Source organism: Equus quagga, chromosome 8 (assembly GCF_021613505.1).
Source record: "Equus quagga isolate Etosha38 chromosome 8, UCLA_HA_Equagga_1.0, whole genome shotgun sequence".
Lineage (NCBI taxonomy): Eukaryota > Metazoa > Chordata > Mammalia > Perissodactyla > Equidae > Equus > Equus quagga.
The window spans coordinates 113,660,225-113,675,095 of NC_060274.1; the positions used below are offsets into that span (position 1 = coordinate 113,660,225).

Sequence of the window (14,871 nt, forward strand, 5' to 3'; positions counted from 1 at the left end):
TGGCTGACACAGGAAGATATCATCAGTCAAGATAGAGGAAGATACCTGACTGATATAGGAAGAGTCCTTGGTGGGGAAGAAGGGAGAATGAGGACCATGTGAAGGTGGTTTTATGCAACAAATTCATCCCAGGCTATGCCAATATCCAATGCACACTGCAGGAGATGGGGAGGGAAGGAGAGGGACTGTTGGGGCTGATGAGTGAAGGTGGGGACAACACTCCTAGCACCTGGCTGTGGGGAGAAAGGACACAGCATTTTGATGAGGTCCACTCTGACCAGGGGCCCACTGGCAGATACTGCTCCAGGAATGAAGTCACAGCCTTAGACTAAATAGGCTCAGGTTGGGGGTGGATGTAATGAGGGATGGGCTAGTCAGAGCCAGTACACATTGCTTAAAGACCTACTGTGTGCAGACACCTCTGTAACAACACATTTCTTCTTTCCTACATGGTGGCTTGTAGTTTTTCCATGTGGGATACTGGCTTGCTGAGTTCCTGGCAGTGGCTGGACTGAGCATGGGTGCCATGAGCACTCCTCTTTCCTTTCTTCCTAACACAAGTTCAGACAACTCCTGAGTACAAAGATCCTGCCTGCCCAGCTGCCTAGAAAGCCCAAAATTGCCCTTCAAGTTAGACAGTGAAGTGCTTGCAAAACCAGGAACCCCACATATCCCCAGGGGGAGTCCTGGGGGGGTTCTTGGCTCATGCCTCATAGGATGGTGCAGTGAGGCAGTGGGAGCTGGGACTGTGGTGTCAGACTGACTGGGTTTGGATCCTGAGACTTAACCTCCATGTCAAGTTCTCACTGAGAGATGAAACAGTCAAAGTATTTGGGAGGCCTTCAGTGGAGGGGAGCCACTGTTGTAATGATGTGTAAACCATAAGGAGCCAGGAAAGCTTCTTCTCATGTACACTCAGTGGATTAGTCACAGTTCTCTAGAGAAACAGAGCCAACAGGATACAGGATGTGTGTGTGTGTGTACATGTATGCAAAATCTTCCAGGTAGGTTGGCAGGTTGGGAAGAGTTACAGTTCGAGTCCCAAGACAGTCACTGGCAGATTTCCCTCTTCCCCCAGGGAGGTGAGTATTCTGGCGTATTCAGTTGTGGTACTGACTGGATGAGGCCCACCCACACACATAATGGGGGGTAAACTGCTGTACTCAAAGTCTACTGATTTAAATGTTAATCTCATCCAAAAATACCATACCTTCCTAGAAATGTCTGGAATAATGTTTCACCAAATATCTGAGTACCATGGCCTAGCCATGTTGACACGTAGAATTAACTATCAGATCCAGTGTGCATGCCCAGGGACATTATACACTCTTTACCCAGGAAATTGCTCACCAGAAAGTGCTCAGAACACTGTGGAATCTGGCTTGGACTCCAACAACAGTCTTTATTACCAGAAGAAGCAGATGGAGCTGGTTCTACCCTGATGTCCTGTACCACAGGGTTGAGTTCAGCACCATTCCTGGGCTCCCAGAACATGCAAGATGAGTTGGTAGCCTCCAGAACTCTCTAGAACACATCAGAACAATGTCCAGAACCCAGGGTGTGCTGCAAGTAGCCAGTGTTATGACATCTCCAGGGACAGATTCCACGTGTTGCTTATTTGAAAGGGCTATGCCCTGGGCCACAGCTGCCCCTAGCACCCCTGAATAGGAGCCCAGTGAGAGCAGGAGAGTGCCCTGCAGCAAGCCAGCCTCTTACACCAAACAACGCTGAAAGACCAACATGGGCCCATGCTACACTTAAATACTTTATAATAATCAGAAACTAAAACCATCAAAATGTTTTTGGGACAGCCCACACCAAAACTTTCTGGAAGGCTGAGGCAGGTGCAACATTGGCTGCCAGCATTCAGACTTGGAAACTGCCCACCTTCATCCATTCCCTCCTCCTCCCAGCCCTTCTGCCTTACAAATCTTCATTGTCAAAGTTTCAATCAAGAAACATTTTAAAGATTTGTTTTCCATGCAGTAATATTTTCATATATTGCCTTTGACACTAGCAAGAATTACTTCACCTATATTGAAAATTATTTAGTGCTCTTTAATCATGGTGGCTGGGAGGGTGAACCAAGATCAAGACACTTCAGTTCTTCCTTTGTAATATCTTGCTTTCATTCTTTAATTTCTATTATTATTGCTTTTTGTCAACTTTAAGCCTTTATTCTCAGATTATAAGAACAATGCAAGTGTGAGGAAAATGGGGATGTAGGTAGCTCCAGGAATCCATCTCTCTACCCAGACAACAACTGCCCTGGCAGAAGCTGTCTCATGCAACTGTTTTAGAACTCTGAAGTCTGTTGAAGGCTTGCAACTTCTAAGGAAAGATTTGGTGGTTAATATTGGTCAATTTCAGCTCTTAGCATAGTAGCAGCTACCCAGCCTCACCCCTAGTCATATGGTAGACAGCCATGCACATCTTCCAGAGCAGCTTCCACACAGCTTGGGGGAGTCAGAGTGGGCAAAAAGGACCCTGTCCTCCAAATATTGGGGATTTCTGCTCTGATTATTGATTGCTGCTTCTGATCACAGAAATGCAGACAAAGATATGGGTAGCCATTGTTTTTGCATCTATGCCGTTGTTAGAAGCCCCACCCCCTCTGACTGAAGTGACTTCCATGGGATTTACAGGGCTAGTGCACATATTGCTCCATTTGCATTTTCACTTTTCCCTCTTTTGAGGGCCAGCCATTAAAGACTAGGGAATTCATAAACAACCCCATATACAGGGAAAATTAGAAAGTTACTGTGCATCTCTGGGGATGGCTCAGAAAAGACCTGGGAAGACCTTAAGTTTACACCTAAGGCTGATCTTTGGCACAGAGACAGCCTACAACAATCAACAAAACAAACAGAATGAACAGAGGCAATAATAACAACAACAACAAATGGTGGGCATGGGGAAGAATCTGATTTCCAGAGGTACCACGTTACTAGATCAAACAAAAAAAAATCACAAGCCATACAAAGAAACAGAAAAGTATGGCTCATTCAAAAGAAAAAAATAAATCTGTAGAAACTGTCCCTGAAAAAGACATAATGGCAGGCATAGTAGACAAAGACTTTAAAACAGTTCTCTTAGAGATTTGTAAAGAACTTAAGATGTGGAGAAAGCCAAGAAAACGATGTGTGAACAAAATGGAAATATCAATAAACAAGTAGAAAACCTAAAAAGAAACCAAAAAGAAATTCTGGAGCTGAAAACTGAAACAAAAAATTCACTGAAAGGATTCAAAGGCAGATTTGAGCCAGCAGAAGAAACAATCAGCAAACTTGAAGATAGGACAATGGAAATGATTAAATCTGAGGAACAGAGAAAAGAAGGCTGAAGAAAAGCAAACAGCATTAAAGTGACCTCTGGGATACCAAGAAGTGGATCAGTATATGCATTGATGGAGCCCCAGAAGGAGAAGAGAGAGAGATAGCCACAGAGAGAATATTTGAAGAAATTATGGCTGAAAACTTCCAAAATTTGATGAAAGGCATGAATATAAACATCTAGAAAGCTCAAGAAACTCTAAGTAAGATGAACTCAAAGAGACTCACACTGAGATGCATTGTAGTCAAAGATTGAAAAGTCAAAGGTGAAGAGAGAATTTTGAAAGCAGCAAGATAAGTGATTCATCTCTTACAAGGGATCCTCAATAAGATTGTCAGCAGATTTCTCTTCATAAACGTCAGAGGCCAGAAGACAGAGGGCTGATATATTGAAAGTGCTAATACAAAAAAAGCTATCAACCAAGACTCCTATGTGTAGCAAAATTGTTCCTCAAGAGTGAGGGAGAAATTAAGATGTTCCCAGATAAACAAAAGCTAAGGGAGTCTGTGGCCCTCAATCTTCCCTGGAAGAAATGTTCAAGGGGCTCCTGCAAGATGGAATGAAAGGATGCTACACAGTAATTCAAAGCTGTAGAAAGAAAGATCTCAATAAAGGTAAGTAAATGGGCAAGCATGAACGTTATTATTATCATAACAGTGGTTTGTAAGTATACTTTTTGTTTTTTATGTGATTTAAGACCAATACATTTAAGGGAAAAAAACACATTAGTGTAAAAACTAGTATTTATGTAACTTTGATTTGTAATTCTAAATCTTGTTTTCTGCATAATTTAAGAAACTGAGTTTAAAAGAATTATTGGCTTATGTTTTGGGGCATACAATATACAAAGATGTAATTTTGTGACATCAGTAACTGAAAGGGGTGGGGACAGAACTGTAAAGGAGAAGAGTTTTTGTGTGTTATTGAAGTTGGTATAAATTTGAATTAGAATAATATAAGTTTCACATGTTACAGGTAATACTCAAGATAACAACAAAGAGTATAGTCTAGAAGATACACAAAATGAAATCAGAAAGGAATTTAAACATTTCACTAAAAAATCAACTAAACACAAAAGAGGACAATAATGCAGGAATGAGGGACACAAAAGCTAAAAGGCCTATAGAAAACAAATAGCAGAATGACATAAGTACTTTCCTCCTTATCAATAATGGCTTGAATTGTCAACTCTTCAATCAAAAGACAGAGAATGGATAAAAACACATGATTCAACCATATGCTGTCTCCAAGAGATTCACTTTAGATTCAAAGAAAGAAACAGGTTGAAAGTGAAAGGACAGAAAAAAGTATTGCATGCAAATAGTAATCAAAAGAGAGCAAGCATGGCTGTACTAATCTCAGACAAAATGGACTTTAAATCAAAAATATTACAAGAGACAAAGGACATTATATATTAATCAAAGGTTCAATGCAGAAAGAATATATAACAGTTATAAACATTTACACACTTAATGACAGACTATCAAAATACATGAAGCAAGGGGTGATGTCAGTGTCATGGTGGAGTGAGCTTGCCTGAGACTCTTTCCCCCCAACATACAACAAAAAGGAGCAACCATATTCCAACAGAAAATATCCTAATAGCACAGGAAGCCTCAGAGAGTCATGACAGCCAAATGACTGAGGGCAGAGAGGTTGGAGTCCCCCTCGGAGGAGCTGGAATTGGGTAAGAGAGAACTTCGCTTCCTCCCCTAAAGACTGGGATCACTGCCGTGTGAGGCTCTGTGAGGGAAGGAATTGGGGAGGGGTTGTGCATCCACAAGATCACATAGGAGTCCCTAGGGCCCTTGCAGCCTAGAGGGAAGCCCACTAATGGGGCTAAAGCTTTCACACAGCGTGATCTCATCAAGCCAAGGATCCAGGAGACCAGATAGTGAGAGCTGTTCGGGAAACAAGGGACTGCATGCAAGAGAAAGTGCCCCCACCACCCACACCATACTGCACCATGTTGGCTGAAGGTGGAAGGCTCAGAATCCATGGCTCTTGACCCTCATCCAGTGGCAATAGCCTGTAACTGCAACCGAATAATATCACAATGGGAAAACCCTATTCTTCCAGTGTCAGGCAGTTTATCAAAACTCCAGACCAGATAGAAAACAATAAATACCCAGAATTCTGTCCTGAGGACTCAGAAATCAGTAAACTGAATGACAATGAATTCAGAATAGCTATTGTCAAAAAACTCAAGGAGGTAATGGAGAATATAGAGAAACAATTAAACAAGTTCAGAAGCTACTTCACAAAAGAGATTGAAACTATAAAGAAGAATCAATCAGAAATACGAGATATGAAAGACACAATGGAAAAGATAAAACAAAATACGGATTCCCTAAATGCTTGTGTGGACACCACAGAGGAGTGAGTCAGCATAATTGAAGATAGACATATTGAATTGCTCCAAACAGAGGAGGAGAGAGAACTGAGATTAAAAAGAAATGAAGAAAGTCCCCAAGAAATATCCAACTCAATGAGGAAAAGCAACATAAGAATTATAGGTATCCAAGAAGGTGAAGAGGAGAATGGAGCAGAAAGCGTGCTCAAAGAAACAATAGCAGAGAACTTCCCAAATCTAGGGAATGAGAGGGAAATGTGTGTGGAGGAAGCTGTCAGATCTCCTAGATTTGTCAATGTGAAAAGACCTACTGCAAGGCATATAGTAGTAAAACTGGCAAAAATGAATGACAAAGAAAGAATACTCAGGGCAGCAAGGCAGAAGAAAATAATCTACAAAGGAACTCCTATCAGACTTTCAGCAGATTTCTCTGCAGAAGCCTCACAAGCTAGGAGAGAATGGAATGACATATTCAAAGCTTTAAAAGATAAAAATCTTCAGCCAAGAATACTCTATCCAGCAAAAATATCCTTCAGATATGAGGGAGAAATTAAATCTTTCCCAGACAAACAAAAGCTAAGGAACTTTATAGCCATGAAACACCCCTACCAGAAATCCTCAAGAAGGCCTTCATAGCTGAAAAAAGGAAAAAAAGGGAAAAAAGGGTCACAAAACAGAGTAAGGAGACAAATAGATAGACAGAATCAGAATAGGATAGCAAATATTCAACAATAGCATTAAGCTAAAGGGAAGGAAAACACCAAAAACAAAGACAATCTTGTACCTTTAACCACAACCTCACAACACAAGTTGGAATAAGATACGAGAATAATAACTTAGGAGGGGAGGAGGAAAGGGGCTGAATCAGTTTAAACTAAGGAAATAAGAGGCCATCAGAAAATGGACTATGTTACACATGAGATTCTGAATACAAACTTCAGGGTAGCCACTAAACTAAAAAGCAGAACAGAGACACAAAAAATAAACAGGGAAAAAATTAAGAAACACAGCATAAAAAACTGCAGAATTCAATGGGTAGACCAAAACACACAGGATGAGAAACAAAGGAAATGCAGGAAAATCAGAAAACGAGTGATATAATGACAGCATTAAGCCCTTATACATCAATAATCACCCTCAATGTAAACAGATTGAACTCTCCAATAAAAAGACACAGAGTGGCAAGATGGATTAAAGTATAAGATCCAACAATTTGTTGCCTCCAAGAAACACATCTCAGCTCCAATGACAAATACAGGCTCAGAGTGAAGGGGTGGAAGACAATACTCCAAGCTAATGGCAAACAAGAGAAAGCAGGTGTCACAATACTTATATCAAAGTAGACTTCAAGTTAAGGCAGGTAAAGAGAGACAAAGAGGGGTAATATATAATGATCAAAGGGACACTCCATCAAGAAGAAATAATGCTTATAAATATATATGTGCCCAAAACAGGAGCACCAAAGTTCATAAAGCAACTATTAACAAACCTAAAAGAAGATATAAAAAATAAAACAATAATGGTAGGGGACCTCAACACCCTACTCACATCATTGGACGGATCATCCAGACAGAAAACCAACAAGGAAATAGTGGGATTAAATGAAAAGCTAAAACAGTTAGATTTAATAGACACATATAGAACACTCCATCCAAAAACAGCAGCACACATATTCTTCTCAAGTGTGCATGGAACATTCTCAAAGATAGACCATGTATTGGGAAACAAGGCAAGCATCTATAAATTTAAAAAAATTGAAATAATAGCAAGCATCTTCCCTGATCATAATGCTATAAAGCTAGAAATTAATTACAAGAAAAAAGCTGAGAAAGGGACAAAGATGTGGAGAGTAAACAGTATGCTATTGAACAAGAAATGGATCATTGAAGAAATTAAAGAAGAAATCAAAAAATATCTGGAGACAAATGAAAATGATAACATGCCATACCAACTCATATGGGATGCAGCAAAAGCTGTATTAAGAGGGAAATTCAGCACAGTACAGGCTCACCTTAACAAACAAGAAAAATCCCAAATAAGCAACCTCAAATTACACCTAACTGAATTAGAAAAACAAGAACAAACAAAGCCCAAAGTGAGCAGAAGGAGAGAGATAATAAAAATCAGAGCAAAAATAAAGGCTATTGAAACAAAAAAAAAGCAGTAGAAAGGATCAATGAAACAAAGAGCTGTTTCTTTGAGAAGGTAAATAAAATTGACAAACCCCTAGCCGGACTTACAAAGAAAAAAGAGAGAAAGCTCAAATAAACAAAATCAGAAATGAAAGAGGAGAAATAACAGACTCCACCCAAATATAACAGATTATAAAAGAATACTACAAAAAACCAAATGCCAACAAAATGGATAACCTAGAGGAAATGGATAAATTCTTAGACTTTTACAATCTCCCAAAGCTGAGTCAATAAGAAACAGACAATCTGAACAGACCAATCACAAGGAAAGAGATTGAAACAGAAATCAAAAGCATCCCAAACAATAAAACCCCAGGACCAGATGGCTTCCGTAGGGAATTCTACCAAACTTTCAGAGAGGATTTAATACCTATCCTTCTCAAGCTATTCCAAAAAATTGGGGAAGATGGAACACTTCCTAACACATTCTACAAGGCCAACATCGCTCTAATACCAAAGCCTGAGAAGAAGAGCCCAAAAGAAGAGAACTGCAGACCAATATAACTGATGAGTATAGATGAAAAAATTCTCAACAAAATTTTGGCAACCCAAATTCAGCAATACATCAAAAGGATCATACATCAGGATCAAGTGGGATTCATACTAGGGACACAGAGATGATTCAATGTCCACAGATCAATCAATGTGATACACCACATCAACAAATTGAGGAATAAAAACCACATAATCATCTCAATGGATGCACAGAAAGCATTTGACAAGATCCAACAGCCATTTATGATAAAAACTCTGAACAAAATGGGGATAGAAGGAAATTACCTCAACATAATAAAGGCCATATATGGCAAACCCACAGCCAACATCATACTCAATGGGCAAAAACTGAGCGCCATCCCCCTGAGAACAGGAATGAGACAAGGATGCCCTCTATCACCACTCTTATTCAAAATAGTACTGGAGGCTTTGGCCAGAGCAATTAGGCAAGAGAAAGGAATAAAAGGAATCCAAATATGGAGTGAAGAAGTGAAACTCTCGCTGCTTTCAGACAAAATGATCTTATATATAGAAAACCCCAAAGAATCCATTGGAAAACTATTAGAAATAATCAACAACAACAGCAAAGTTGTAGGGTATAAAATGAACTTACATACATCAGTAGCATTTCTATCCTCTAATAATGAACTAACATAAAAAGAACTCAAGACCACAATACCATTCACAATCACAACAAAAAGAATAAAATACCTTGGGGTGAATTTAACTAAGAAAGTGAAGGACCTATACAACAAAAACTGCAAGACTTTCCTGAAAGAAATTGATGACGACATAAAGAGATGGAAAGACATTCCATGCACATGGATTGGAAGAATAAACACAGTTAAAATGTCCATACTACCTAAAGCAATCTACAGATTCAATGCAATTCCAATCAGAATCCCAATGACATTCTTTACAGAAATAGAACAAAGAATCCTAAAATTCATATGGGGCAACAAAAGACCCCAAATTGCTAAAGCAATCCTGAGAAAAAATAACAAAGCTGGAGGCATCACAATCCTTGACTTCAAAACATACTACAAAGCTACAGTAATCAAAACTGGATAGTATTGGTACAAAAACAGGTGCACAGATCAATGAAACAGAATTGAAAGCCCAGAAATAAAACCATACATCTATGGACAGCTTATCTTTGACAAAGGAGCTGAGGGCATACAATGGAGAAAAGAAAGTCTCTTCAACAAATGATGCTGGGAAAACTGGACAACCACATGTAAAAGAATGAAAATTGACCATTCTTTTTCACCATTCACAAAAATAAACTCTAAATGGATCAAAGACCTAAAGGTAAGACCCGAAACCATAAGGCTTCTAGAAGAAAATATAGGCAGTTAACTCTTTGACATCAGTATTAAAAGGATCTTTTTGGACACCATGTCTTCTCAGACGGGACACAATAGAAAGAATAAACAAACGGGACTTCATCAGACTAAAGACCTTCTTCAAGGCAAGGGAAAACAGGTTTGAAACAAAAAAACAACCCATCAATTGGAAAAAATTTTTGCAAGTCGTATATCCGATGAAAGGTTAATCTCCATAATATATAAAGAACTCACACAACTCAACAACAAAAAATAAAACAACCCGATCAAAAAATGGGCAGGGGATATGAACAGACATTTCTCCAAAGAAGATATATGAATGTCCAATAAGCACATGAAAAGATGCTCATCATCACTGATCATCAGAGAAATGCAAATCAAAACTACTACTCTAAGATATCACCTTATACCCATTAGAATGGCAAAATAACCAAAACAAAATGTAACAAATGTTGGAGAGGTTGTGGAGAAAAAGGAACCCTCACGCACTGCTGGTGGAATGCAAACTGGTGCAGCCACTATGGAAAACAGTATGGAGATTTCTCAAAAAATTAAAAATAGAAATACCTTATGACCCAGCCATCCCACTACTGGTTATCTATCCAAAGAACTTGAAATCAGCAATTCCAAAAGTCCCATGCACCCCTATGTTCATTGCAGCATTATTTACAATGGCCAAGATGTGGATGTAACCTAAGTGCCCATCAAATGATGATGGGATAGAGAAGATATGGTATTTATATATGCAATGGAATGCTACTCAGCCATAAAAAAGGATAAAATCATCCCATTCACAACAACATGGATGGACCTTGAGAGTATTATGTTAAGCGAAATAAGCCAGATAGAGAAAGACAATCTCTGAATGACTCCACTCATATGTGGAAGTCAAACATGTAGACAAAGAGAACAGATTAGTTGTTACCAGGGGAAACCAGGGGTGGGGGGTGGGCACAAAGGGTGACATGGTGCACCTACAACACGACTGACAAACAATAATTTACAAATGAAATTCCACAAGGTTGTAAACTATCATAATCTCAATAAAAAGTTAAAAAAATATATGAAATAAAAGGTGAAAAAACTGAAGGGCAAAATAGTTCCATCATAATGGTTAAGACTTTAATATCCCATTCACAATAATGTATAGATCAACCAGACAGAATATAAGTAAGGAAATAGAGGATTTAAACAACATGAAAAACCAACTAGATCTAACAGATGTGTACAAAATATTCTACCCAACAACAACAGAATACACATTCTTCTCAAGAGCACATGGGACATTTTCCAGGATAGAGCATATGTAAACAAGTGGTGTCAATAGATGTAAAAAGATGGATACACCAAGTATTTTTCTGATCACACATTCTGCTTTGGTGGCCTGGGGTTTGTCAGTTCAGATCCCAAGTGTGGACCTATGCACCACTTGTCAAGCCATGCTGTGGCAGGCATCCCACATATAAAGCAGAGGAAGATTGGCGGCAGTTGTTAGCTCAGGGCTAATCTTCCCAGTGAACGTCATACTCAGTGGTGAAAGACTGAAAGCTTTTCTTCTCGGTGAGGAACAAGGCAACAATGCCTGCTTTCACCACTTCTGTTCAACACAGTCTGGGATGTTCAGCCATAACAACTAGCCAAGAAAGAGAAAAAGCATCCAATGGGGAAAAGAAGTAAAATTATCTGTTTGCAGGTGGTAAAATCACACATGTAGAAAATCCTAAAGATTCCACGCACACAAAAAATCCTGTTAGAATAAATGAATTTAGCAGTATAGCAGGATACAAGGTCAATACAAAACCACTTGCATTTCCATACATGAACAATCTGAAAAGGACGTTAGGAAAACAATTTCATTCACAATAGCATCAAAAAGAGTAAAATATTTAGGAATCAACTTAACCAAGGACTTGAAAGACTTGTACAATGAAAACTACAAAACATTGCTGAAAGAAAATGAAGGTGTAAATAAAGGAAACACATCCCATATTCAAGGATTGGAAGACTCAATGTTATTAAAATGGCAATTCTACCCAAAGTTATCTGCAGAGCCAATGCAATCCTTGTCAAAATCACAATGATATTTTTTGCAGATAAAAAACCCATCCTAAAATTCACGTGTAATCTCAAGGCACCCCCAATAGCCAAAACAGTCTTGAAAAAGAACAAAAAAAAACTGGAGGACTCACACTTCCTGATTTCAAAACTTACTGCAATGCGACAGTGTTCAAAACAGCGTGGTATTGGCATACAGACAGACCTATAGACCAATGGAATAGAATAGAAAGCCCAGAAATAAACCATCACAGATGGGGTCTAATGGTTTTTGACAAGGTTGCCAAGCCCATTCAATGCACAAAGGACAGTCTTTTCAACAAATAGCACCGGGAAAACTGGATATCGACCCGCAAAAGAGTGAAGTTGCATCCTTACCTAACAACAAATACAAAAATTAATTCAAAATGGATCAATGACCTAAATGTAAGGCCCCAAACAGTAAAACTCTTTTGAAAAGAAAACATAGGACAAAAGCTTCATGACATTAGATTTGGCAATGATTTTGGATATGACACCAAAGGCACAGGTAACAAAAGAAAAAATAGACAAATTGAACTTCATGAAAAGTTTAAAATTTTGTGCACCATAAGACACTATTTACAAAGTAAAAAGGCAGCCCACAAAATGGGAGAAAATATTTGCAAATCATATATTTGATAAAGGATTAATATTGAGAGTGTGTCAAGATCTCCTAAAACTCAACAACAAAAGAATCAAGCAACACAATTCAAAAGTGAACAAAGAACTTGAATAGACACTTTTCCAAGGTAGCATATGAAAAGATTTTCAGCATCACTAATTATTAGGGAAATGCAAATCAAAACTACAATGAGATACCACTCACACCCATTAGGATGGCTGCTATTCAATGAGCAACAAATGTTGGCCAGGATTTGGAGAAAGTGGAACCGTTGAGCACTGTTGGTGGGAATGTAAAATGTGGAAAACAGTTTGGTGGCTCCTCAAAAAGTTAAAAATAGAATTACCATATTGATGTGGATTAAGGCTGCCCCAGCTAGAGAAGCCCAAGGTGACCTGGCCTACATGCCAAAGTATATGACCCGGTGGATTTTTATGGTATGAATTAGGGCTGCCCCAGGGAGAGAAGCCCAGGGCATCCTCACCTATATGCTGATCTGTTTGACCAGATTCGTATCTAAAGTTGTGGGACCACCCAATGGCCAGACCCCAGCTGCACTGATACCGTTTTAACTTTTTTTACATGTTCTTTTCTTTGACTTGTAAAGAGATGACTCACATACCTATGCCTTAAATTTAGCCTTACTCTCCACCCATGTCTGCAGCAGTAGCGGGGGCAGCAGCAGCTCCTCCTGCCCGTGGGTCCTGTTCCTACGCGGCAGCTCTGCCTGCCCATGGGTCCTGTCCCCATGCTGGCAGCAGCAGCTGGGACTGCCCATGGGTTCGGTCACCATGCTATTCCACACTATTCTCTAAATAAAAGAGCACTACTGCCAGATCTTGAGAGTCCAAGAAATCTTTCTTTCGACTCCTCGGCTCACTGACCCTGCATCACGTATGATCCAACAATTCCACTTCTGGATATTCACCTAAAAAAATGGAAAGCAGGATTTCAAAGAGATATTTGCATACTTACTTTTTTTTTTTTTGAGGAAGATTAGCCCTGAGCTAACAACTGCCGCCAATCTTCGTCTGCTTTATACGTGGGATGCCTGCCACAGCATGGCTTGACAAGTGGTGCATAGGTCCACACTTGGGATCTGAACTGACAAACCCTAGGCCACCAAAGCAGAATGTGTGAACTTAACTGCTGCACCACCAGGCTGGCCCCTGTATACTTATGTTTTATAGCAGCATTATTCATAATAGTTAAAATATAGAAGCAACCCAAGTGTTCATGGATGAATGGACAAGCAAAATGTGGTATATATGTACAATGTAATATTATTCAGCCTTTAAAAGGAAGGAAATTCTGCAGTTGCTATAGGCCTCAGGCGTACAAGGCTGTTGTTAGTTCTCTTAGGAGTGCAGCTGAGTGGGGCTGGCCCTAGGCACGAGAACACTCAATTGTTTCAGGCTTTGGAAGGTGGAGCTGATCCTTTTTAGGGCTTTTTTTTTTAAAGATTGGCACCTGAGCTAACAACCGTTGCCAATCTTTTTTGTTGTTGTTGTTCTGCTTTATCTTCCCAAACCCCCTGTACATAGTTGCATATCCTAGTTGCAGGTCCTTCTAGTTGTGGGATGTGGGACACCGCCTCAACAAGGCCTGATGAGCAGTACCATGTCCACGCCCAGGATCTGAACCCTGGGCCGCTGCAGCGGAGCACTGGAACTTAACCACTTGGCCACGGAGCCAGCCCCTAGGGCTATTTTTTAAGCACAGGTCTTCTGCCACTAATAAGCACCATCCTCCACAGGATCATGCACACCATCTACACAGTCTTGGTCTGTGCACACTTCCCAACCCCCTAGAGCATACCCCGATGCCCCACTGCAGAGGCCCCCACCTCTCCTCCAATGCCACCCACAGTTCACCTGGTTCTCACAGAGGCCCTGCCACATAGAGGCAGACACACTCTCCTGCCTGTAGAGGATCAAAGCCCCCAGTCAATGCAGGCTGACAAGTAGCTTGAGGGCTTGCTGTTGGGTGGGGCCAGTCCCTAGGGCAGCTGCCTGCCCTGGCTGAACTAGATTAAATCTGTGCTCTAGTGGGTGTGGCAGACCCCTAGGCTAACAGGCCAGGGGAAGAATTTCAATGGCATCTGCCTGTCTGTATCAGCATGCCTGGACTAGCTGACAACAATGGCCCCCACCAATGTCTCAGTCTCCAGAGAGGTCTCTCCTCTCACTGAGATGCACCCAGAGCCTACCAGGTGAGTGTCTTTTCATCAAAAGACTGTCAGCCTTCTTTCTGGTGATTTTAGGTTGCTGAGACAGGTGAGTTTGTGAATGGGCTCTTTAGAGCCAGGTCTTTTCGGCTTTCATCTGATAGCTTTTCTGGGGATATTCCCCACTACAGTTCTTAGCCAGCAAAGCCAGATAATAAGACCCTTATCTCAGTTGTGCTGAGTCTGAAGGATGCTTACGGCAGCATTGGGACCCCATTCAGGACCTC

General features: G+C 40.2%; 1 protein-coding gene across 4 annotated transcripts in view; it reads left to right on the forward strand.

Annotated features, from left to right (window-relative positions):
• Positions 1–14,871, forward strand: part of LOC124244036 (solute carrier family 23 member 1-like) — a 182,052-nt gene that overhangs the window by 77,396 nt on the left and 89,785 nt on the right. The gene's annotated exons all lie outside the window — the stretch shown is intronic.